The sequence below is a fragment of the Hypanus sabinus genome, chromosome 1 (assembly GCF_030144855.1).
Source record: "Hypanus sabinus isolate sHypSab1 chromosome 1, sHypSab1.hap1, whole genome shotgun sequence".
Classification (NCBI taxonomy): Eukaryota; Metazoa; Chordata; class Chondrichthyes; order Myliobatiformes; family Dasyatidae; genus Hypanus; species Hypanus sabinus.
The window spans coordinates 98,236,272-98,261,757 of NC_082706.1; the positions used below are offsets into that span (position 1 = coordinate 98,236,272).

At 41.9% G+C, this 25,486-nt stretch overlaps 1 long non-coding RNA gene across 3 annotated transcripts in view; it reads right to left on the reverse strand.

Annotated features, from left to right (window-relative positions):
- Positions 1–6,754: 6,754 nt before the first annotated feature.
- Positions 6,755–25,486, reverse strand: part of LOC132406875 (uncharacterized) — a 74,673-nt gene continuing 55,941 nt past the window's right edge. For all 3 annotated transcript variants that reach the window (XR_009516302.1, XR_009516316.1, XR_009516303.1), the window contains 3 exons: positions 24,346–24,422; positions 12,568–12,751; positions 6,755–9,291 (listed from right to left, as the gene is read on the reverse strand). This is a non-coding gene — a long non-coding RNA (uncharacterized LOC132406875). The remainder of the gene's footprint in view (positions 9,292–12,567; positions 12,752–24,345; positions 24,423–25,486) is intronic.

Genomic DNA, 25,486 nt, shown 5'->3' on the forward strand with positions numbered 1-25,486 from the left:
ATGTTTCTAACTATATAAATGTCTATTAAATGGTTTAGTTAAAATAAGTTGTGCAAAAAACCAGAAATAAAAAAAGTAGTGAGATAGTGTTCATGGGTTCAATGTCTATTTCAAAATCAGATGGCAGAGGGGAAGAAGCTGTTTCTGAATCACTGAGTGTATGCCTTCAGACATCTGTACCTCCTTTCTGATGGCAACACTGTGAAGAGGCCAGGTCCTGGGTGGTGGGGGTCCTTAATATTGATCCCACCTTTGTAAGGCACTGTTGCTTGAAGATGTCTTGGATACTACAGAGGCTAGTACCCATAATGGAGCTGACTAATTTCTGCAACTTACTTCAATCTTGTGCAGTAGCACCCCGACACCAAATGATGATGCAGCTAGTCAGCATGTTCTCCACTGTACATATGTGGAATTTTCTGAGTGTTTTACATGACAAACCATATCTCCTCAAACTCCTAATGAAATATTGCCTTACTGATAGCTGCATTGATATGTTGCATCCAGGTCAGGTCCTCAGAGATATTGACACCCAGAAACTTCAGATTGCTCACTCTCTCCACTTCTGATCCCTCTGTGAGGATTGGTTTGTGTTCCCTTGTCTTACTCTTCCTGAAGTCCACAATCAGCTCTTTGGTCTTGCTTATGTTAAGAGCAAGATTGTTGCAGTGACACCACTCAATTAACTAGTATATTTCACCTCTGTATACCCTTTTGTCACCATCTGAAATTCTACCTACAATGGTTTTCCTTTATGGCTTGGGGAAATAAATTTAGGTTCTAAGTCAGCTTGGCTGCAATGATATTAAATAGGTGCCTGAGTTTTCGACCCCATTTCCCTAAAGACTAAAGTTTTCCAAGTGAGGAATGATGTTATATCTCTGTAATGCTCAGGTCATTGGACTGACCCCTGCTGTCTTAAGAACTGTATTAGGACATTGAGTATAGAAATCGGGATGTTTTACAGAAAAAATATCTTTTCATGTGTCCTCTAAACCTTTCCTATTCATGCACCTATCCAAGTTCCTCTTAAATTATGTTAATGTACCTATTTCAACCACTTCCTCGGTCTAGCACCTCATTTCACATGCCAACCATCCTCTGGGTGAAAATGTTCCCCCTCACGTACACAGTAAATCTTTCCTCTCCATTCTTCTAAATCCATGACCTTTACTTCATGATTTGTCAACATTCATCCTATCTATGCCCCTCATGATTTTATATACCTCTGTAAGATCACCCCTCCATCTCCTACTCTCTAGTGAATAAAGCCTCAAACTGCTCAACCTCTCTCCATAACTAAGTCTCCCAAGTCCCAGAAATATCCTTGTGCATCTCTGCAATCTTTCCATCTTACCGGCATCTTAATGGCCGCTTAATAGAAGGGAACCAAAACTGAACACAATATTTCAGATGCGTCCTCACCAACTTGTTATATATCTGTAATATAACATCCCAACTTCTATACTTAATGCCCTGATTCAGCTTGGTAAGCCAACATCTTGCAAGGGTCAGTCCAATGGCAAACAAACTGGCTGACTGATTTAAATAAATATTGGAGCGTAAATTTACTTCCCCAAGGCACAATGGAGAATTTATTTGAAATGTGGTCAACTGAACTTCTCTTCTCAATCTCAATGACACTTCCACAGAAGCAAGTTCCATCCCATGTAAATGTTCATACTGCAGATCTGTAATGTTACAGCTGTGATGTTTTCAGTACAGAAACTGTATTACCTGACTGAATTAACAAATATGTGTCAGAATATTCTTGCATCTATGGCTGGTGATCTTAATTACGGAATATGAATAGATTTAGGTCTGTCCAACTGTTTCTGTGAATGCAGAGTAAAATGTTTGGTCTAATACAAAAATATTTACATGATTCAGCCCACTCAAAGACAAACCCATATCTCCCAGAATTTTCTTATGAGAACTCAAATAAAATCAGAAGTTGTTGGAGGTATTGAACAGAACAAGTAACAGCAGAGGAGAAAAATGAAGTTATATTGGGTAGCTTTGTACAGCTGGAGACTCAAAAGTCCGCAGATGCTGGAATCTTGAGCAAACAAAAAAACAAACTGCTGGAGGAACTCAGAATGGAAGGCAGCATCAGTGGCAGGAAATGGACAGACATTGTTCTGGGTCAAGCCCCTTCACCTAGACTGGAAAAAATCGCCATAGAGATTGATTGAGGTTCTATCCATATAACTAGAGGAAATTGGTTATGTTAGAGAGTGCACCATTTTCTACCTAACAGTAAATGCTTGTGGAAACATCTTCCCATAGTTCTGTGGGAGGTCAGAGGTCACTTTTCCAATGCCTGTTCAGCAAAAGCTACCTTTAAACCCCTATCATTTTGCAAATCAATTCCTGCAAAGGAAATGGTGTCACAGGTTTTGAATTATTCCTTGTGGGTTTTGATTTTGCTGGTGGAATGGGTGACATGAACAAAGCATGGCTGTGGCATGTAAAGCAGCAACCCACAAGAGAAACCTGCCAACTGTTCTGCCCAAAAAATTGCAGAGAGCCGTGAATGAGGTGAGAAGTCAAATCGGTTCTGGTTTTTTAAAAATCTTATTTTCCCATTTTTTACACAAGAATTCCATTCTGAAACAATACCTTCTTTTTCCTCTCTCCACAAATTCTGCCTGACCAACTGAGTGTTTCCAGCATTTCCTGTTTTTATTTCAGATTTCCAGCATCTGCGGTTTTTCTCCTATTTCCAGCCCCCATTTATCACCTGTACATTTCCTGTCAAGATGACTGATGACTTTTATTTCACAGCACATCAATCCATGGAGCATACTGGGGAGAATATGTAGTTCTTGGAAGTGTTAGCTGAATCTCTTCACTTATTCAACATTTCTGTTTGCTGCCTTTTTTTTCTGTTTGGTAGATTGATTGCTTTCTATTCTTTCAGCAGTGTTGACTGGCATGGATAGCAATGTTGCAATGTGGCTCAGTGGATTACACGCTTTTGACAATGAGATCATGCCCCATTCTATATTCTTGAGTGTAACTTAATTGAAGTTGACACTCTGAGGGGGTGCTGCACTGTCCATGGTCCTACTTGTCAAAAGGCATGTAAATATGAGATTAACACACACAAGGCGCTGCAGGAACTCAGCAGGCCAGACGTATCTAGGGAGAGGGATAAGCAGTTGACATTTCGAGCCGAGACACTTCATCAGGTCCACGATTCCAATGGTAGTCATGACATTGCAAAATAGTAATAAAAAAATTAAAACGTAGATATTAGAAATCTCAAATCACAACAGAAAGTGCTGGAAATACTCAACAATAATAGAGATGCAATAACAATTGGATAATCTCTTGTACAGAAATTGGTGAAGGGCTAAATATCAGAGAGAAATTATCTGCCATCTCTTCAAAGCAGATTTTCCCATGCTCATCTCTAAGAATGTAAAGATCTCTGCTTAGTAATATGGCTCATTTCAAAAGCCAAACAGCACCAATAAAGCATTATTTATTCAGCTGGGCCTGTAGACTCAGGTTCTTGACTTTTTGCCCAAGGCACCAGTTCCCCCAATCTTTATTACTGACACGCAGGTGAAAACTTCATCAATAGCCCATCCTGGTCTAATAATGTAGATTCTACAGCCAAGAAAGCTGACCAGCCCCTCTACTTCTTCAGAAGGCTAAGGAAATTAAGCCTGTTCCTATTGGCCTTCACCAATTTCAATAGATGCACACGGAAAGCATCCTGTCTGGAGATGACAGTTTGTTATGGCAGCTGCTCTGCCCATGCCTGCAAGAAATTACAGAGAGTTGTGGATACAGCCCAATCTATTGTCCAAACCAGACTCCCCTCCCCTAACTCTGTCTACACTTCCCACTACCTTGTGAAAATGGCCAGATAACCAAAAATCCCTCACAGCCCAAACCTTCTGTTTTAGCCCCTCTCGTAGAAGACACAAAAGTATGATAATATGAATCCCAGACTTAAGGACAGCTTTTATAACATTCTTGAACTGACCTCTTGTATGATAAAGATGAACTCTGACCTCAAAATCTATCTTGTCATGGCTCCTGCATCTTATTGTCTACCTGCACTGCACTTTCTCTGTTACTGTGACACTCTATTCCACAATCTGTTGTTGTTTTCCTTTGTACTAACTCAGTGTAATTATGTTTTAAAATAATCTGTATGGATGGCATGAAAAATTAAGCTCTTCACTGTATCTCAGAATATATGACAATAATGAAACTATCCCAATAACAATGCAGCTTGCTTTAGAAGCTTCGGACTGCGTTAAGATTATCAGAGTTAACTATAGCCATGGAATGAAAAATGAGGAGGAAGGAATTAATGATCCCATTTCTATTTTAGCTAATTTTTTTAATTAAAGAACAGAATTAAACATATTAAGGAAAGAAGCATTTTTATCATTGCTGACTAATATCGGCAGCAGAAAAATCATTACCCCATGCTGGGCTAGATCACAGCTGATGAAAAATCTGCTGAGCCCCAAGGTTTTGAAACTGACTGTACAAGCCAGTTACACTGCTGACAAACCATGGCTGATTAACTAAAGGGCAGTTGTAGATAAAACAAAACGGATGATAATGATTTGTTGAAAGTGGAACCTTCAGTCACAAAAAAATTGTCCTCAAGTAACTGTTCCTTGAAGTATTGGATATAGGAAATGTGGATATGGTGAGAAGATAATCTGTGTAAATCTCATCAGTAAGCAACCATTTGTGATGCCCATGTTGAGTCTTAAATCCCCTACCCTTCATGAGGAGGGTAGAGTTGCCACCATTGTCTTTCAGCCTCTTGAGGTTATGATTCTCAGCACAATTCAGGAAATATTTGTTATCATTATGGAAGAATTAACATTCAAATGCATATGTTTTCAGAACCGAGAAACAATGGAGGAACTTAGAACACAGATATGTGGAGTCAGGGAAACATGCCTTTGGCCCACTGAGTTGCACTGACCAAGTATTCATTTTAAATTGATCCCATGTTAGTCCTGTTTCATTCTTCCTATACTTTCCTGAATCTCCATCACTCACTAAACGAGGTATTTTACAACAGCCAATTAACACATGAATTCCACATCTGTGGGATATGGGAGGAAACCAGAGCACTGTCAGAACTGAACAAGGATAAAAAGAGTACTCCACAGGACAGTACCAGAAATCAGGATGTAATGTTGAGTCTTTATAAGGGTTGGAGGCAATTTTGGGCCATATACCTAAGGAAGGATGTGCCAGCCGAAGAGAGGATCACTTAAATGTTCCTAGGAATGAAAGGGCTAATGTATGAGGAACATTTGATGTCTCTGAGCCTGTACTGTATGGAGTTTTGAAGAATGAGAGAGGAATTTCATTGAAATCTACTGAATGTGTTGTGGAGAGTATATTCACAGGCTGCTTCGTGGACAGGTACGGAATCATCAAGGTGTTTGAATGGAAAATCCTACAAAAGGTAGTGAATTCAGCATGGGTAAAGCCCCTCTCCATCATTGAGCACATCTGGATGAAACACTGTAAGAAAGCGGCATTCATTGCCAGAGATCCCCACCATCCAGGATATGCTCTCTTCTTGCCACTACCATCAGGTAGAAGGTACAAGAGCCTCAAGATTTGTACCACCAGGTTGAAGAACAGTTACAACCCCTCAATCATCAGGCTCTTGAATAAAAGGGGATAACCCTACCTGACCAAGATAGTGCCAGCGTACAATGCTCCCCTGGTTGACATCTTCCAGATAGCCCACAAAAATGTCTTTTTCACTTCTTTTACATCTTAAGCATGTTTCTGGGACTGTTAGAGCCTGCGATCTATGGTTTGGTGATTGATTAAGTGATCCAGCACTTTGCTGCCTCTGAGAAAATTCCAGGCTATGAGTGCATATCGGACGGGCTTGAAGCAAAGAAACTTTAAGATTGGGCATGAGCTGATGTTCGACTTGCTTTCACCGGTTAAAGCATCCATTGATCGCCAGCTGAGGTTTGATGTTTCTCTCTGAATGACTTTCATGTTCTTTCTTTGTTTCATGGCTATCTGGAGAAAACAAATTTGATAGTTGTACAGGGATACATGCTTTGATAATAACTGAATCTTTGAACCTTCAAGCAACACACACAAAATGCTGGTGGGTTGCAGCAGGGCAGGCAGCATCTATAGGAAAGAGCACAGTCAATGTTTTGGGCCGAGACCCTTCGTCAGGATGAACTGAAAGAAAAGATAGTAAGAGATTTGAAATTGGGAGGGGGAGGGGGAGATCCAAAATGATAGGAGAAGACAGGAGGAGGAGGGATGAAGCTAAGAGCTGGGAAATTGTTTGGCAAAAGGGATACACAGCTGGAGAAGGAAGAGGATCATGGTATGGGAGGCCTAGGGAGAAAGAAAGGGGGAGCGGAGTGCCAAAGGGAGATGGAGAACAGGAAAGGATTTATTGTTAGGAATGGGGTAAGAAGGGGAGGAGGGGCATTAACAGAAGTTAGAGAAATCAATGTTCATGCCATCAGGTTGGAGGCTACCCAGATGGAATATAAGGTGTTGTTCCTCCAACCTGAGTGTGGCTTCATCTTGACAGTAGAGGAGGCCATGGATTGACATATCAGAATGGGAATGGGATGTGGAATTAAAATCTGTGGCCACTGGGAGATCCTGCTTTCTCTGGCGGACCGACACCAATATATAGAAGGCCGCCCCAGGAGCTACATGGTGAACATTTGAAGCTTTTGAATTATACTCATTTGCCCATCATTGAGATGTTCCCCATTACCAGTGATCTCACTTTATGAGCTCATCAGAATCAGGTTTAATATTAGCAGTATATGTTGTGAAATTTGTTAACTTAGTGGCAGCAGTAGAATGCAATACATGATACTATGAAAAAAATCAATTACAGTCAGTATACTGTATATATGTATATTAAATAGTTACATTAAAATAGTGCAAAACAGAAATAATAAAAAAGTGATGCAGGGCTTGTGGGTTCAATGTTCATTTAGGAATTGGATGGCAGAGGGGAAGAAGCAGTTCCTGAATCGCTGAGTGTGTGCCTTCAGGCTTCTGTACCTCCTACCTGATGGTAACAGTGAGAAAAGGCCATGCCCTTTGTGCTAGAAGTCCTTAAAAATGGATGCTGCCTTTCTGAGACACCACTCCTTGAAGGTGTCCTGTGTACTTTGTAGGCTGGTACCCAAGATGGAGCAAACTAAATTTACAACCCTCTGCAGCTTTTTTCAGTCCTGTGCTGTAGCCCTCCATACCAGACAGTGATGCAGCCTGTCAAAATGCTCTCCAAGGTTGTTCTACAGAAGTTTTTGAGTGAATTTGTTGACATGCCAAATCTCTTCAAACTCCTAATGAAGTATAGTCACTGTCTTGCCTTCTTAATAGCTGCATTGATATATTGGGACAAGGTTAGATCCTCAGAGATCTTGACATGCAGGAACTTGAAACTGCTCACTCTCTCCACTTCTGATCCCTCAACGAGGATTAGTTTATATTTCCCTCATCTTACCTTTCCTGAAGTCCACAGTTCTACTGTCTTACTGATGTTGAGTGTAAGTTTGTTGCTGTTTCACCATTCCACTAGTTGGCATATCTCACTCCTGTATATCCTCTCGTATCCATCTGTGATTCTACCAACAATGGTGATATCATCAGCAAATTTATAGATGGCATTAGAACTATGCCTAGCCACACAGTCACGGGTGTAGAGAGAGTAGAGCAGTGATTTAATCACCCTCCAAGGTGCACCAGTGTTAATCATCAGCGAGGAGGAGATATCATTATCAATCCACATAGATTGTGTCGTAAAGTGAAAAAGTGATGATTATTTCAAGTAGCAAAAGTCGGTCTAAGTACACTTCTCCCTCAAAGCACGGTTGTGTATTCTGCCTAGAACTGTAAAACACTGGGTGATGTCTTTGCATTGGTGTGCTACATAGTGCCTCAGGCAAATTCCTCCTTTTAGGCATTAATGCAGGTTGTTAACCAGTCACTCCTTGCGAGGTGGTTTCATCCTTATACAATAAAACACTCTCCTGTTCCATTAACAAGGGGTTCATTTTCCTCATGGACTGTTGTTTTACCGTGACAATCTGTGCCTATATATTAAACCACCTTTCTTTATTAGCCATCGTCAGGACAGAGCTGACCCCTGCAATGAATAGTTTCTTAATTTTAGAGGGGTATATAAGGAAGTCACATATAGGCCTTGTTAAGTGAATCACTTAAGGGAGTCCTCTATAGGCTCAGATAATTGAATCACATATAGTCTGTTAAATTAATCAAGTGGGAATTGGGATATTATATTAAAGTTGTATAAGATATTGATGAGACTGCACATGGAATACTATGTACAGTTTTGGTCACCACATAATAGGAAAAGTATTAGTAAACTGGAAATCAAGGGCTTGAGTTTTAGGGAAAGATTAAGCAGGCTAAGACTGTATTAATTGAAACGTAGGAGATCACGGGGCGATCTTACAGAGATGTATAAACTCATGAAGGGTATAGAAAGGGTGAACGTATGAAGTTTCGTTTCCCCCAGGGAAAAGAACGATAAACTGGAGGGCAAAAGTAGAGAGGTGAAAGATTTATCGAGACCTGAGATATAACTTCAGTATATGAAACGAGCTGCCAGAGGAAGTGGTTGAGGCAAGTACATTAACAGCGTGCAAAAAGCATAGACAGGAGGGGATGGGCTTTGGGCTGTAGAGCACCATGGTCAACCTGGGTGAGTTAGAGCAAGGGCTTCTTTCCATACTGTACAGCTCTGACTCTCTCTTTCGATACATCCAGTTAGGTGAATCACATTTAGGTCCAGTCAAGAGAGCTACATACGAGCTCTGACCAGTTAAATATGGTAGTTTCTTAACCTGTCACTCATTAATGAACCACTTTAGACTTTTACAACAACCTGACAGTTTCCTGGTCACATTTACTGGTAAAGCATTTTATTAATGAGCTTCTGTTTCAAGAAAAGATGAACTTAAGTGCTCAAGCCCTTGTGGTGTGAGTTGAACTCATGTTCTTTGGATTATTAGCCTGGGTTCGGTTCAATAATCCAATTAGATCCTCTCTAACATCCTGCATCATGAGGAGCAGTATATTTTTAGTATGATAGGGATTAAAGCAAGAGTTACTTTGGTAGGGAGTTTTAAATGAGGAATTAGCATTTTGTTCTGATGCTTCAGTAGTTAGTGCTTCCTTCTCACTCCATCAGTGATCTTGACTTCTGGTACTGTGTGGGCTCTGTTTATTCTCCTCTTCAGTGGATGGGTTTCCCTCTGTGCCATCCTAAAGACATAAAGTAAATTTGTTAACAAAGTATATATATGTCACCATATACAACCCTGCAATTCATTTTCTTGTGGTGCTCAGAGTAAATACAAAGAAACACAATTGAGTCAATGAAGACCATGCAAGACAAGATGGATGAACAGCTATTGAGCAAAAGACAACAAACTGTGCAAATACAAAAAAAAACAATTAAATAATAAATAAATAGACAATGAGTATTGAGATCACGAGATGAAGAGACCATTAAAATGAGTCTAGTGTTCAGTGCTGGAGGTTTCAACAGCCTGATGGTTGAGGGATAACTGTTCCTGAGGCTCCAGTACCTCTTTCCTGATGACAGTATTGAGAAGAGAGCATGGTCTGGATGGTATGAGTCCCTTATGATGGATGTTGCATTCCTATGACAGTGCTCCATGTAGATGTGCTCAAAGCCGGGGAGGGCTACTATCCATTACTTTTTGTTGGCTTTTCCATTGAAGGCATTGGTGCTTCCATGATATAATCAGTCAACATACTTTCTACCACACTTTTACAGAAATTTGTCAAAGTTTTTGATGACATGCCAAATCTTCACACATTTCTAAGAAAGTAGAGGCACTGCTATGCTTTCTATATAATTACACTTATGTGCTGGAAACAGAACAGATCCTTTGAAATGATAGCACTGAGGAATTTAAAGTTGCTGACCTTCTCCACCTCTGAGACTGCAATGAGTTCTGGCTCATACACCACCGGTTTCCTCCTGAAGTCAATAAAGAGTGATTTGGTCATGCTGACATTGAGTGAGAGGTTGTTGTTGGTGGCATCACTCGGCCATATTTTCAATCTCCCTCCTATATGCCAATTCGTCAACACTTTTGATTTGACCAAAATGACAATGGTATCGTCAGCAAACTTAAATATGGCATTTGAGCTGTGCTGAGCTACACAGTTATGTGTAAAGCAAATAGAATGGGGCGGGGGCACACAGCCTAGTAGTGCACCTGTGCTGATGGTGATTGTTGAGGAGATGTTGTTGCCAGTTCAAACTGTCTGGGGACTGCAAGTGAGGAAATTGAAGATCCAATTGCACAAAGAGGTATTGAGACCTATGTCTTGTAGTGTATTGATTAGTTTTAAATAACTGATAGTATTGAATGGCGAGCTGTAGTCAATGAAGGGCATTCTGATGGATGCATCTTCACAGTCCAGATGCCCCAGGATTGAATGAAGAGCCAACAAAGTGATATCTGCTGTTGACCTGTTGTGACAAAGGCAAAATGGCACGGATCCAAGTTGCTTCTCCGGCAGGAGTTGATACATTTCGTCATTGACCTCTCAAAGCACTTCATCTTTGTGGATGTAAGTGCAACTAGATGCTAGTCATTGGGGCAGGTTGCCACATTTTTCTTGTGCGCTGGTATAGCTGAGGCCTGCTTAAAGCAGGTAGGTACCTCCAGAATGCCAAAGCAAGAGGTTAAGTAGCTCAGTGAACACTCTGGCTAGCTGATCAGCACAGGTCTTTAGTACTTGGTAAGGGATCTTGTCTGGGCTACATAGTCTCCGTGCATTCACCCTCTTGAAGGATGTTCTCATGCCGGCCTCTGAGACTGAAAACACATGGTGATTGGAGGTTGTGGTGGTTTGTGAAAGTGCCTCCTTAGTCAAAGTGAGCTAAAAGGCGTTGAGCTCATCTGGGAGCAAAACCTTTTTGTCTCCTATATCGCTGATTTCACTATGCAGGAGGTGATTGCATTTAAGTCTAGGCACGGCCTTTGAATGCCCCTCAGTGATTCAAGTTTTGTCCAGAAATGTCACTTTGCACGTAAGATGGCTTTCCAGAGGTCATACCAGGACGTCTTGTATTTTACTTGGTCACCAGACTAAAATGCCACTGATCTGGCCCTCAGAAGACTGCAGATATCTTGGCCCATCCAGAGCTTCTGTATGGGGAAGACCTTGAATGATTTTGTGGTGACATACTTGTCTAAAACTGTTTTATGAAGTCCATGACAACTATGGCAAATTTGTTCACATCCTCTGATGAGTCTTTGAACATGGCCCAGTCCATCAATTCGAAGGAAGCCCATAGCTGCTCCTCTGCCTCCTGTGGCCACCTCCCCTTATCGCTGGAGTCTTGCTCTTTAGCCTCTGCCTGTACACAAGTAAAAGGAAAACAGCCAGATGATCAAATTTTCGAAATGCATTCTAGGCATGTAATGGCCGTCGTTATGTCTCATCTGGAACTTCCAGTTGGCGGACGATTTCCCTCCACACCGCCCTGTCCCGACACTTGTCGTTAACGTCATTGTTTTGATCCTTTATTGAGACCGACATATTGGGACATCGTGTACTTGGCTTGCCTTTGCCTTCTGCCGGATGAGCTTAAAGAGATCACCACCTCTCTTCTTGGTAGATCATCTGCTTGCAGAGCAACAATTGTCTTCCAAGGTCGTAGCTCTTCCGCCTTCCCCACCACTCTCCTGCTGGGTCTGCTGTTGGCCATTGCTCATAACCCCGAGAGAGAGACCCTTACCAGGTGCTACCAGCTGGTTCAGCTGGACCTGGGATGTTTCGCTGTGCCGTGCTCCGGGCTGGGTGTTGTGGTGGCCGGCGGCTGTGGCGGGGACACTGGGGATGTAGCAGTACGGCCTGAGCCTCCGCTCAAAGTGGCAGCACCAGTGGCTGCTGAGCCTGGGCGCGGTGGTGAAGGGCTGCGAACAGACGTCGCAGGCAAAGGCGGGCGCCCTGGAAAAAAATAACAGGAAATACATTTTTGTCCTTATGATCTTGTCCAGCTCTCCTTTGGAAGAGACACATTCTCATGTTTCCCGCTGTGTTTCTCCCACCTCCACCACTTCCGTCCACCACCGCTGCTGCTATCCCGCCGCCATCTTGGTATCATGTAATGGTAGGTATTCCTAATCATAGTGTAACAATGGTAAAATGTGTTGGGACTCCTTGTTCTGCAGGTGATACATTGATGACAATTGGGCAGGGGTTCCTCAAACAAGCCCGAATGAAGCCCCGATAATAATTTGAAAGGCACCAAAGTAGGCTGTCCTTTGTTTGCTGATCATGGTTCTCAATACCTCAAGTGCTTGCTTAACATTGGCCTTTGGAAGCATGTAAATTGTGGTCAAGCTCATGGAGGATAAAACTCTGGGTATGTAGAATGGTAGAATGGATGGCACTTAATTACTTGATGTTCAAGAGTGACAGGAGGAACAAGAGTGACAAGACCACTTACAGCTGAGCACCACAATGAGTTTACCCTGAAACACAGAACTCCACCTTTTGCCCTCCTTGAATCAGCAATCTGGTCCTTCTGGTGGATTGAGAAGCCTTTGGGTCTTACTGACATATCTGGCTTGTCTGGAGTGAGCCATGTCTCTGTGAAGCAGATAATGCAGTAATCTCTCATTTCCCTCTGATGCAGCAATCTTGCCCTTGGGTCCTCTATCCTGTTCTCCAGTGACTGTACATTTCAGAATCAGAATAAGGTTTATTATCAGTGGCATGAGTTGTGAAATTTGTTAACTTAGTAGCAGCAGTACATTACAATACATGATAATATGGACAGAAAAATAAATGAAAAAAACTCAATTAAAGTAGTTATATATGTATATTGAATAGATTAAAAATAGTGCAAAAATAGAAATAATATCTATTTTTAAATGAGGTAGTGTTCATGGGGTCAATGTCCATTTAGATATCAGATGGCAGAGGGAAAGAAGCTGTTCCGGAATTGCCAAGTTTGTGCCTTTAGGCTTCTGTACCTCCTCCTTGCTGGTAACAATGAGAAGAGGGCATGTCCTGGGTGATGAGAGCCCTTAATAATGGATGTCGCCTTTTTGAGGCACCAGTTCTTGAAGTTGTCTTGGGTACTATAGGGGGTAGTACCCAAGATGGAGCTGACTAATTTTACAACTTTCTGTAGCTTCTTTTGGTCCTGGACGATAGCCTCTCCATACCATACTGTGGTGTAGCCTGTCCAACTACTCTGCATGATATATCTATAGAAATTTTTGAGTGTTTTAGTTGACAAACCAAATCTCGTTAAACTCCTAATAACATATAGCCACTGTTTTGCCTTCTTTATTGCTGTGTCGATATGTTGGGACCAGGATAGATACACAGAGATCTTAAAACTGGGGCACTTGAAATTGCTCACTCTCTCCACTTCTGATCCCTCTTTGAGGATTGGTTCATGTTCCATCATCTTTCTGAAGTCTACAATCAGCTCTTTCCACAAGACCATAAGACATAGGAGAAGAATTATGCCATTTGGCCCATCAAGTTTGCTCCACCATTCAATAATGGATGATCCTTTTTATTCCCTTGTCAGCTGCACTCCTTGGCCTTCTCCACGTAACCTTTGATGCCACCGACAATCAAGAACCCATCAACCTCTACCTTAAGTACACACAATGACCTGGCCTCCACAGCTGCCTGAGTTAACAAATTCCACAAATTCACCGCCCTCTGACTAAAGAAATTTCTCCTCATTTCTGTTTTAAATGGATACTCCTCTAACCTGAGGCTGTACCCTCTTGTCCTAGACTTCCCCACGATGGGAAATATCCTTTCCACATCTACTCTGTCTAGGCCTTTCAACATTTGAAAGGTTTCAATGAGATCCCCACTCATCCTTCTAAATTCCAGTGAGTACAGGTCCAGAGCCATCAAACGTTCCTCATATGATAACCCTTTCATTCCCAAAAAGATCCTTATGAAACTCCTCTGAACCCTCTCCAATGCCAGCACATCTTTTCTTAGATAAGGAGCCAAAACCGTTCTCAATACTCAAAGTGAACCTCAACTGTGCCTTATAAAGACTCAGTATCACATCCCTGCTCTTATATTCTACTCCTCTTGAAATGAGTGCTCTTGAAATGAGTACTTGCCTTCCTCACAACCGTACTGACATTGAGTGTAAAGTTGTTGCTGCGACACCGCCCAACTAGTTGTTATATCTCACTTCTGTATGCCCTCTCATCTCCATCTGAGATTCTACCAACAATGGTTGTATCATCAGTAAATTTATAGATGGTAGTTGGGCTATAACTAGCCACACAGTCATGGGTATAGAGGGAGTAGAGCAGTAGGCTAAGCCTTTGAGGTGTGCTAATGAGTGTCAGCAAGGAGGAGATATTTTCATTAATCCACACAGAATACAGTTTTCTGGTTAGGAAACTGGGGGATCCAATTGCAGTGGGAGGTACAGGGGCCAAAGTTCTATAGCTTATTGATCAGGACTGTGGGATATTAAACGTTGAGGTATAGTCAACGAAGAGCATCCTGACATTAGTGTTTGTATGCTAACATTTGCTACCATCTGTTACTGGACAGACAAAAGTCTTACACCTTGATACTTTAATCAGTCTTGGAGTCCTGCTCTCAGATCTCACTTCTGGCCGTGGCAATGTACACCACCTTTGCCCGCTTAAAGATGCTCTACTTGGATTACTGGGAGTTAAGTCGATCGAGTCCTTTGGAAAATCGTGAAATTGTTAGTTCATTAAGATGGTTCAAAAGTACTTTGCTGAATGGGATTACAGGCTGCAGATTGCAGATAGAGTAGTTCAGAAGTACATTTAGTTTGTAAACTGCCGCAAAGCATCACCGTCTGGTGTTTCACCAGCACCACCTTGATACATGTACAGGAGTTAACAAGTTTACCAGTTTACCAAATTTAGTTGACCACTGTAAATTTCAATTGGCTGAATGAGCTCCTTCTAGCTACATGCTCCAAGGTTAGCAACAATGATATTTGGTATTGTGGGATAAGGTGATTACTAATCTGTTAGAACTGAAGATATTTTGATTAATTTTTTTTAATATCTTTACAACTATGATTAATTAAACCTTTTGAATATATCTCTGACCATCAGGAACTTAAAAATGATTCATAATCCTTTGAAGGGCAGTAAGACAGAGGAAGAACCTCTCACTCAATGCCTTTCAACTCATTTGGTATCTGCATCCAAGAAAGATAAGTGCGGGTGAGAGGGGAGTCTGGGCAGTGGGCTAGGTCCCCACGATCTGGTGTGCTGAACTGTGAAGGTGCAACGGTAGGAAGAGTGGCCATATATATATATATAAAATCATTGTACTTTAGAAACCTACTGAGTCTGTGACTGTAGAGGGAAAAAGTCAAAGTCAAGTTCAAAGTACATATTATTGTCATATGTACAAGTAGATGTATTCACTGGTACAATGACAAACTTGAAAAAACGTCATAGGCACATGGCATCAGATACACAAGATTCACAAAAAAAACAAAAACAAACTTAAATTAGACACACTCTTTACAAGGGACAACACAGTTAGCACAAAAATAAAGTCCATTGTAATGGATAATGGAAAACTGAATTACTTCAATAACAATGTCAAGCATAACCTGATTTCCTTCTTTGCTGTTCCCTTGTGATCGAAAATTCCTTTCCAGGTCTGTGGTTGGTAAAGTCAATGTGAAATCTGCAGACTCTACTATGGATGGGGCAGAAAGTGGATGATGGATCAAGGGATGGTGGTTTGCTTCTGTTGTTTGTTCTTGGCTTCTGTGTGATCCAGTCATTTAGCAATAAGTAACCTTGTGAATGCTTTTCCAGTTTGAGCAGTGCAGTCCAGGATACCTTTGTGAGTTGATAAGCCCATGACATTGTTTCAGGATGATTTGGTGATCATCCATGATTCATTTCCTCTTTCCACTTGCTGTGACAGAGTATGGTACAGAATGGCTGTTTTGGGAGTATGCTGTCAAGCAGGGAGTTGTCTGTGTTTGCTGGGAAATTATATTGGCATTGATTCAGTCATGTCACCAATAAAGTTGGAAAGTTGGGCAAACATAGCATTGGTGATATCTCTCCCATGCTTTGAGTAGAAATCACTGCTGTCTTGTAGAACTTAAGCTTGGTGTCAAGTCTTGCTCTTTGAACTACCTCTGCCTTAAAGGCTGTACGGCTGCAGTGGAGATAGTTGTAAATTGCATCATTGAGTCTGCTTCACATTGCTCTAATATATGGGAAGTGGTCCATGTTTGTCAGCCTGTTGTGAATTTGGATTGTCAGGGGTTGATGTGGTGTGTGGGCAGACTGGTAGAACCCTTACAGATACTTACTGTGAGGTCCATCTTCATGTACAATACATCTGGGTGCAGTAATATCAATCACCTGAAACTTAGTTTTTCAAATAAAGCTTTCATGTGAGAAAGTGTCATCTATGTGCTACAGCTTGATGACTGATATTGGAATGACCCTGATTCTGAAAAGGTGGTCAAGAAGGCCAAACAGTTAATGGAAATCAAGTAAAAATTGCAGATGCTAGAAATCTGAAATTAAAAGTAAAATGCTAGAAACACTCAGTAAGTCAGACTGCATCCGTAGAGAGAGAAACAATTAATGGTTCAGATCATCGTCACTTTCTCAGAACTGGAAAAGAAAGAAAAATATGATAGTTTTGACCTGAAATGTCTCTCTCTTCACAGAAACCTTTAGTATAATTGGGGAAACAAATTTAAGCTGTAGAGAATGCTAGGAGGAAGGAATGGATAGGCCAAAGAAAATATCTGCTATAGAGTGACATTGAGGCTAAGTCTGCCTTAGGGATAAGTCTGAGGATTTAGAACAGTAGAGCACAGGGACATGACCTTTGGCCCACAATATCTCTGCCAAACAATGCAGAAATAAACCAAGTCTCTCTACCTGAACATGATCCATATCCCTCCATTCCCTGGATATACAATTTTCTGTTTGAAAGCCTCTAAAACACCACTATCATACCTCTTCCCACCATTACCCTGGCAGTCGATTCCAGGCACCCAGTTCTCTTTAGGTAAAGACACTAGTCCCATGTGTCCCTTCTAATTTTTCCCCTTTCACTTTAAATGTATGTTCCTAATATTTGGCATTTCTGCCTGGAAAATTTATTCTGGATATCTAGGCTACCAATACCTCTCATAATTTTATATACTTATTTCAGGTCTCCCCTCAGCCTCCAACATATCCGAGAAAACAATCCAAATTTGTCCAAGCTCTCCTTATAGCTTATATGTTCCAACCTAGGCATCTTCCTGGTAAACCTCTGGTGCACCTTCTTCACAGAGTCCACATCCTTCTTGTAATGGGGAAACCAGAACTGCACTCATTGCTCCAAGTGCAACCTAACCAAAGCTTTACATACCCACAACATAAGTTACGGTCGAAGATTTAATGGTAGTGGACAGGGGTTGATAATATAGACAAAGAAGTGTAAAACGTTGTGAGATGCAGAGCTCTAGGACATGCCTGGCAGATCAGGCTATGCTGATGGAGAGAGAAAATTTGAACCAGTCATAACTAATCATAGACAGATGTATAGCTGTCATCTGTCAGATGAGCAATGACAGAAATAGACAAATGACTTAGTGGTTAGCGCAACACTATTACAGCTCGGGGCAGCAGAGTTCAGAGTTCAATTCCAGCATTCGTTGTAAGAAAGTTTGTATGTTCTTCCCTTGTGCCTATGGGTTTCCTTCGGGCACTCTGGTTGCCCTCCGCAGTTCAAAGACGTGCAGGTTAGTAGATTAATTGGTTATTGCAATTTGTCCTATGATTATATTAGAGTTAAATCGTTGGGTTGCTGGGCAGTACAGCTTGTTGGGCTAGAAGGGCCTGTTCTGTGCTATGTCTCCAAAATAAATGAAATTTAAAAAAATAATTAAAATGGCCAATTCCAATTCATTTCCTAGCCCTTTCATTTGTGCTTTTTTTGTTGATTGCTTCCAGCATTTTATTTGAGGTTGAACTTCCTGCTCACTAGCAGCTTCTTGAGCTGAAACATTATATTACTGGGCAGAAGAAAGAAAAGCTGGTCAGTGCATCTGGTCACTACATTTAACCCCTGTCTAGAGTGGGATTGGCTATGTAGTGATCCCACTGGTTAGTATCATGACTTGCATATCATCAAGAGCCAGGTATAAAATGCAATGCCATTCTGAATACTTCCAAATTTGAATACTCCTTAACACAACACTGACATAATTCCTCCTGTAGATACTACTCTCATTTTTTAACAAGGAAAAAAAATCATACAGTACATCTCCTGATCTGAACTCTCCAACTAATCTACTACTGAAAAAAAATGTTTGACTTGTCTCAGCCTCTTTTGCTGATTAATATTTTTGTCAATTTAAATCCAATTTGTAGAAAAATAAATATTTGAACATAATTTATTAAAGTAAAAAATATCTTAGGAATTTTACCCCAAATGTACTTTTGATGTTGTGTGCCCCCCACAAAACACCCCATTCCCACTACTTATGTTGTGAACACATGACACTTATAATCAATTGTTGATAAAAATATAGGTCATAATCTCTTTATTACTTTTCTGTTCTATTGCATTTTTTAATTTATCCCTGCTTATAGATTTGTACATTTCCTAATTTTTGCTGCTATTATTGAAAAAATAAATCTTTCTTAATGGAAATTTCTAAGTCTAATTCAAACTCATCATATAATGACATTTAGCATGACACAAAGCTCCAAGGTTCACTCTCCAACACAGTCAGAAATTTGTGCTGTGATGCACTCAACTTTCAAAATCTGGTTCAAAGTATAGTTAGCAAAAGCAGCTAGAAGAGCACCTATTTTTCTGTTGGGAGCTTATATTAATGTCTATTAAACTTACAAGTGTCTAAGAATGTGGTGAAAGAGCAGCAAGCTATTCAAAATCTGAGATTGAAATATGAAATACTATAAATATGCCAGCACCATGGAGCATTGAAGGGTTAGATTGAAAACCCAATACTGGTACCCATACTGCAGATATCATGCCTCTACCTGAACTAGTTACCTGTCAGACTCTGTACAACGCATAGGACACATTTATTTTCAGTTTCATATCAGAGCCAAGATGATTCTCCACAGGGTAACAGTACAGTCCAAATATGGATGATCATTTCCAACCCAAATACATTGTACCCTCTTCAAGAAGCAAGCAGGAACAAGTCTCAACAAGCTCTTGAATTACCTAGGTACATGGGCCAATTGCTAGAAGATCAGATTAATACAGATAGATTCCCATAGGTCTGTATGTACATTGTAGGCTGAATGGTCTGTTGCTCTATGACTCTAGGTCACAAGCTTTCTCAAACTTCCTCTACAACTCAGATTCTTTTTTTCTACTATCTTTTGGTTTAGTCAAATTTCAATAAAACAGCTCAGGAAGAGGGACTTTGGCCCAAAATGTCTGCTCCGAACATGATGCTGAATTAAACTAAATCCCCTTGGCCTGTACATAATCCATAGACCCTCCATTCCCTTTATTTTCATGTGTCTGTATAACAGCCTGTGATGAACCACATATACCTGTCTGGACACGCCCCCTGCTGACTGCTCCTGTGGCTCCTCCCACAGACCCCTGTATAAAGGCGATTGAGGCCTGAGCCCGGCCTCTCAGTCTCCAGGATGTAGTATGGTGGTCAACCACTGCTTGTTCCTTCTTCCAGTCAATAAAAGCCGATATCTCGCCTTTACGTCTCAGAGTGAGTTATTGATGGTGCATCACAGCCTCTTAAATGTCATGATCCATCACTCAAAATCATGACATCACCGACCTCCCTACACTGCCAACCTCCCCCCCCCCCCCCCCAACAGCCCTTTCCAGACACCTAGGACTAATTAGCAGTGAACTAGTCAAATGCTTTTTACAGAAATGGAGGCTTGCTGATTTTGTGCCTTTTTGTCCCAAAAGGTGGCATTGAGATAAATAGGTGCTTTGTGGTTACTGAGTTTGGATGGTGAGAGGACAGATTTACAGTACACAGGTTTGACAATAGCCTCCTCTCTGCTGCCCAATGTTATTGTATCTTCACACTCATTGCTTGCAAGTTTGGTTAGCTGCAGGTCATTAAAAGAGACATATTTCCTCAGAGTGGTAGCAGACTTGTATAAATGGGGCAAAACACTTGGCTGTGGGAGGGTAAACAAGACCTGTCAAATGCTCAGGAGATTCCCCAACTGCCAAAGCCAGCAAATTCCATCCTAGACAAAGGGCCCAAAAACTGCTCATGAAACTCCAAGTGCAGTCTGACCAAGCCTCAGCATTACATCTTTGCCTTTATATTCTAGTCCTCTTGAAATTAACGCTAGCATTGCATTTTCCTTCTCACCACAGACTTAACCTGCAAGTTAACATTTAGGAAATCCTGCACGAGGTCTTCCAAGTCCTCGTCCACCTCTGATTTTTGAATTTTCGCCCCATTTGATGGCAGTTGGCGTGACCAAGATGGCGGCGCGACACAGTTTGCAGCGGCCACTCTGGAGCTGGTATCTGTTATTTGTTAAGCGGGGTGCTGTGCACAATCCTAATCTGATGACAAACGGACACGGGAGCTTGGAGGAACATCTGGAAATCTCCAGCAAGGTCTTCTTCGCTGCTGTAATTGTGAGGTCCGGGTCTCTGCTGAGAAGAACGGGCCCTCAGTCCTCGGGGGTGTCGTAGTGCACTTGGCAGAGGATAGTGCTCAGAGAGGCTGTGCCGGAGGGGATAGTCGGAGGTTCAATGGAATCGGAGTCCGCTGCAGTCGGGATGCTTTCAGTGTGCTGCGTCTGCGAGGCTGAATCCGGCTGTGCTGTGGAAGTCCATAGCTGGGGTACTCCCTTCTGCCGCCTGTGTGGGATGACGAGTCAATCAGGACCCTGAGGATTTGTGGAAACTGTGTGGTGGTTCCTTTCGAACTTATAGTCTTTTAACACCTTTGGACTATTTTTACTGTGCCCATGGTCTGTTTTTTTTTATCAATTATGGTATTGTCTGCACTGTTGTAACTATATGTTAACTATAACTATATGTAACTAAGGCAACACAAGTGAATCTGCAGATGCTGGAAATAAATAAAAAACACGAAATGCTGGCGGAACTCAGCAGGCCAGACAGCATCTATGGGAGGAGGTAGTGACGACGTTTCGGGCTGAAACCCTTCATCAGGAGTGAAGTAACATGGGATGGTCGAGGGGGGAATAAGAAGTGGGGGGAGGGATAAAGTAGAGAGCTGGGAAGTGATAGGCTGGAGGGAAATGGGCTAGGCTGGAGGGAAATGGGCTAGGTGGAGAATTATGGGAAATAAAAGAGAAAGAAAGGTAGGGCTGGGGGAGAAATTATAGTGAGGGGGGAAAGAGAAAGAAAGAGAACCAGACTAAAATAATAGATAAGGATGGGGGTAAGGGTGGGGGGCAGGGGTATCAACGGAGGTCAGTGAGTTGGATGTTCATGCCGGCAGGAAGGAGGCTACCTAGGTGGGAGATAAGGTATTACTCCATCGACCTGCGTGTGGCCTCATCTTGACGGTAGAGGAGGCCATGGAAAGACATGTTGGAGTGGGAGTGGTCTGTGAAATTGAAGTGTGTGGCCACAGGGAGATCCCGCCACTGCTGTAGGACTGAGCGATGGTGTTCAGCGAAACGGTCTCCCAGTCTGCAGCGGATCTCCCCAATGTATAAATGGCCACATCGGGAGCACCGGATACAGTATATCACCCCAGTTGACTCACAGGTGAAGTGGTGCCTCACCTGAAAGGACTGTCTGGGGCCTGGGATGGTGGTGAGGGAAGAAGTGTGGGGGCAGGTGTAGCACTTCTTCCATTTGCAGGGATGAGTGCCCGGAGGGAGGTCCGTGGGGAGGGATGGGGGGGGGGATGAATGGACAAGGGAGTCACGTAGGGAGCGATCCCTGTGGAAAGCCGAGAGTGGGGGGGGGAGGGGAAGATGTGGTTGGTGGTGGGATCATGTAGGAGGTGGTGGAAGTTACGGAGGATTATACGTTGGATCTGTAGGCTGGTAGGGTGATAGGTGAGGACCGGGGGATTCTATCCCTGGTGGGCTGGGGTGAGAGCAGAGGTGTGTGAAATACGGGAGAGGCAATGGAGGGCAGAGTTGATAGTGGATGAAGGGAAGCCCCTTTCTTTAAAAAAGGAAGACATCTCCTTTGTCCTAGAATGAAAGGCCTCATCCTGAGAGCAGATGTGGCGGAGGCGGAGGAATTGAGAGAAAGGGATAGCATTTTTGCAGAAGACAGGGTGGGAGGAGGAATAGTCTAGGTAGCTGTGGGAGTTAGTAGGTTTGTAGTAGACGTCAGTGGATATTTGGCTGTCTCCAGAGACAGAAACAGAAAGATCAAGAAATAGACCAGGTGAATTTGAGGGCGGGGTGCAAGTTGGAGGCGAAGTTAATGAAGTCGACTTTGGCTTTCTCCAGATTTGGAACTATGTGGTTTTGCGTAAGTCTTGTAGCTTTAGTTTTTGGTTTGTTGGCTTGTAGAGTTGGTCTCTTGGCTTGGTGTGTCTGGGTAGTCTTGATTCGTCTAGTGGGTTTGGAGCTCCTTTCTGGGAAACGCGCTAAGATGGTAGTGCAATATTAATATGCAGCAGCCTCTCCGGACTCTGGATTGGGAATTACCAAATGTTATGTGGATTTTCTGGTGTAGTCTGTTTTGTCTTGTGCTTTTGTAATATCATTCTGGAGAACGTTGTCTCATTTTTTAACTGCATTGCATTTGTGGTTTCTAAATGACAATAAACTGAAACTGAACTGAACTGAACTGATTTATAAAATAGTCTGTACCTTTCTTCCTTCTACCAAAGTGCATGATCATACACTCCCTTACACTATATTCCATCTTTGCCCATTCTCCTAACCTGAGTCCTTCTGAAGATAACCCTGCTTCCTCAATATTACCTGTCCTTCCACCTATCTTTGTATCATCCACAAATTTGTCATCCAAATCAATGACAGATAACATGAAAATAAGCAGTTGCAACACCTGAAGACTAATCACCAGCAGGGAACCAGAAATGGCCACCTGTATTCCCATTCTTTGCCTCCTGCCTGTCAGCCAATCTTCTATCGATGCTAGTATCTTTCCCATAGTACTAAAGGCTCTTATTTTGTTAAGCAGCCTCATGTGTGGCAACTTGTCGAAAGCTTTTTGAAAATTCAAGTAAACAAAATCCACTGACTCTCCTCTGTCTATCCTGCTTGTTATTTCATCAAAGAATTCCAAAATATTTGTCAGGCAAGATTTTCCCTTCAGGAAATCATGCTGACTTCAGCTTAATTTATCATGTTCTTCCAAATGCTCTGAAACCTCAATCTTAACAACAACTGAATTCAGATTAATCGGCATAGAATTTCCTGTCTTTTTCTTTCCTCCCTTCTTAAAGAGTGAACATAAGGCATTGGAGCAGAATTACGTCTTCCAGCCCATCCAGTCTGCTTCCCCATTCCATTCTGGTTGATATATTATCCCTCTCAACCCCATCCTGCTTATTTTGCCCCGTAACCTTTGACTCCTTTACTGATCAAGAATGTATCAACCTCCGCTTTAAATATATGCAATAACTTGGCCTTGGCAGCTGTCCACAGATTCACTACTCTCTGGCTAAACAAATTTCCCCTAATCTCCGTTCTAAATGGACAACCCTCTATTCTGGGACTGGGCCCTCTGGTCCTAGACTCCCACACTGTAGAAATAGTCCTCACATCCACTCTATCTAGGCATTTAAATATTCAATAGATTTCAATGAGATCTCGGCTCTTCTAAACTTCAACACGTACAAGCTCAGAGCCACCAACTGCTCTTCACACATTTGACATATTCCAGTCCTTTGGAACCATTCCAGAATCTGGTGATTCTTGAAAGATCTGTTCTAATCTCTTCAGCCATCTCTTTCAGAACCCTGACGTGTAGACCTTCTGGTTCAGTTGACTCAGCTACCTTCAGATCTTTTGGCTTCCTAAGCATCTTCTCCTTAGTAATAACAACTACTCTCACTTCTGACCCTGGCACTTCTGAATTTCCGCAGACTGTTGGTGTCTTCCATGGCAATGACTGACACAAAGTATTTATTAACTCTGTCCATCATTTCTTTGTTCCTTGGCTCATTCAAGATTTGGTGGTATTTCTGTGATATGATCTGAGCTTGTATCATCTGTGGAAAGTATTACGAGCAGCAATAATCAAATCCATTAATTAGACAGCGGCTCAGTCAATGGATAGGTATTAAAATGACTCACCCTTCAAGAATCTTACCTTTGTCATGTTTTGACTTTTTTCTCCCATTATTTAACTTATAAGATCTCTTCACTCAGCCTTGGTTGCTGTTTTTCCTACCAAACCAAATGACAATTGGGAAATAATGTTTGAAAGAGCCTATCTTAATTCTTTAATATCTTACAAATATGGCACAGAAATACTGAGGAAATTAAAAGGACATTGAAACATTAATAGATAATCACATAATTATCATTAAAATGAAAGCTCCATTGTCTTCCTCTTAATCTATTTTTAATCCAGTCACCCCTAAATTACACTGCTTCTTGCATATCATCTTGGATTTAAAATACTCACACAAAATGGTGGAGGAACTCAGCAGGTCAGGCAGCATCTATGGAAATGAATAAACTGTGAACGTTTCAGACTTAGACCCCTCTTTGGATCTGACTTGCTGTGTTCCTTCAGCATCTCGTGTGTATTGCTTTGGATTTCCAGCATCTGCAGACTTTCTCGTGTTTAAAATACTCATGCCTGTTTTTAAATCCCTCCTCCTTTTCTCTATTACAAGCACCCAATTTATGCACATTCAATGCATACACCTGGGCATTTGGGAGATTGGCGGGATGGATTTTGGTGTGGGACTGCAGGCATATTATTCCATGTGGGAAGTCAGTTCATGGACACTTTTCTGACTTGCAAACTCTTTTGGGTTAGGAACGAGTTCAGAGGAATGGAATCATGTCACAACCTGAGAAGGGGAGTGGAGCCTGTAACCCTACAAAAATCAGGGATTTCCAAAGCTCCTTCAATTCTGGCCTTGATTTTAGCCCCTCTGCCACTGGCAGCTGAGTCTTATGCCGCAAAGACCCTGAGCCCTAGAATTGTCTCTATGGATTTCTCTTGCCTCTCCTTACTCTTTTAAGAATCTTTCAAATCTATTGCCTGGAATTAGATTTCTGTGGGTGGGAAATCAATACTTGTTTTCTAATGGTCCTGTGAGATGTGCACAATCTTTTTCCCAGAGGTGGGGAATCAAAAACTAGAGGGGACAGATTTAGAGAGGGCCAGAGGGGCAAGTTTTTGGAAAGAGAGTGAAAAGCTTGCTAGCTAGGACCAAGCTGCCAGAAAATTGTTTGAGGCAGATGCAATGTACCTCATCATGGCTTTTCCACATTAT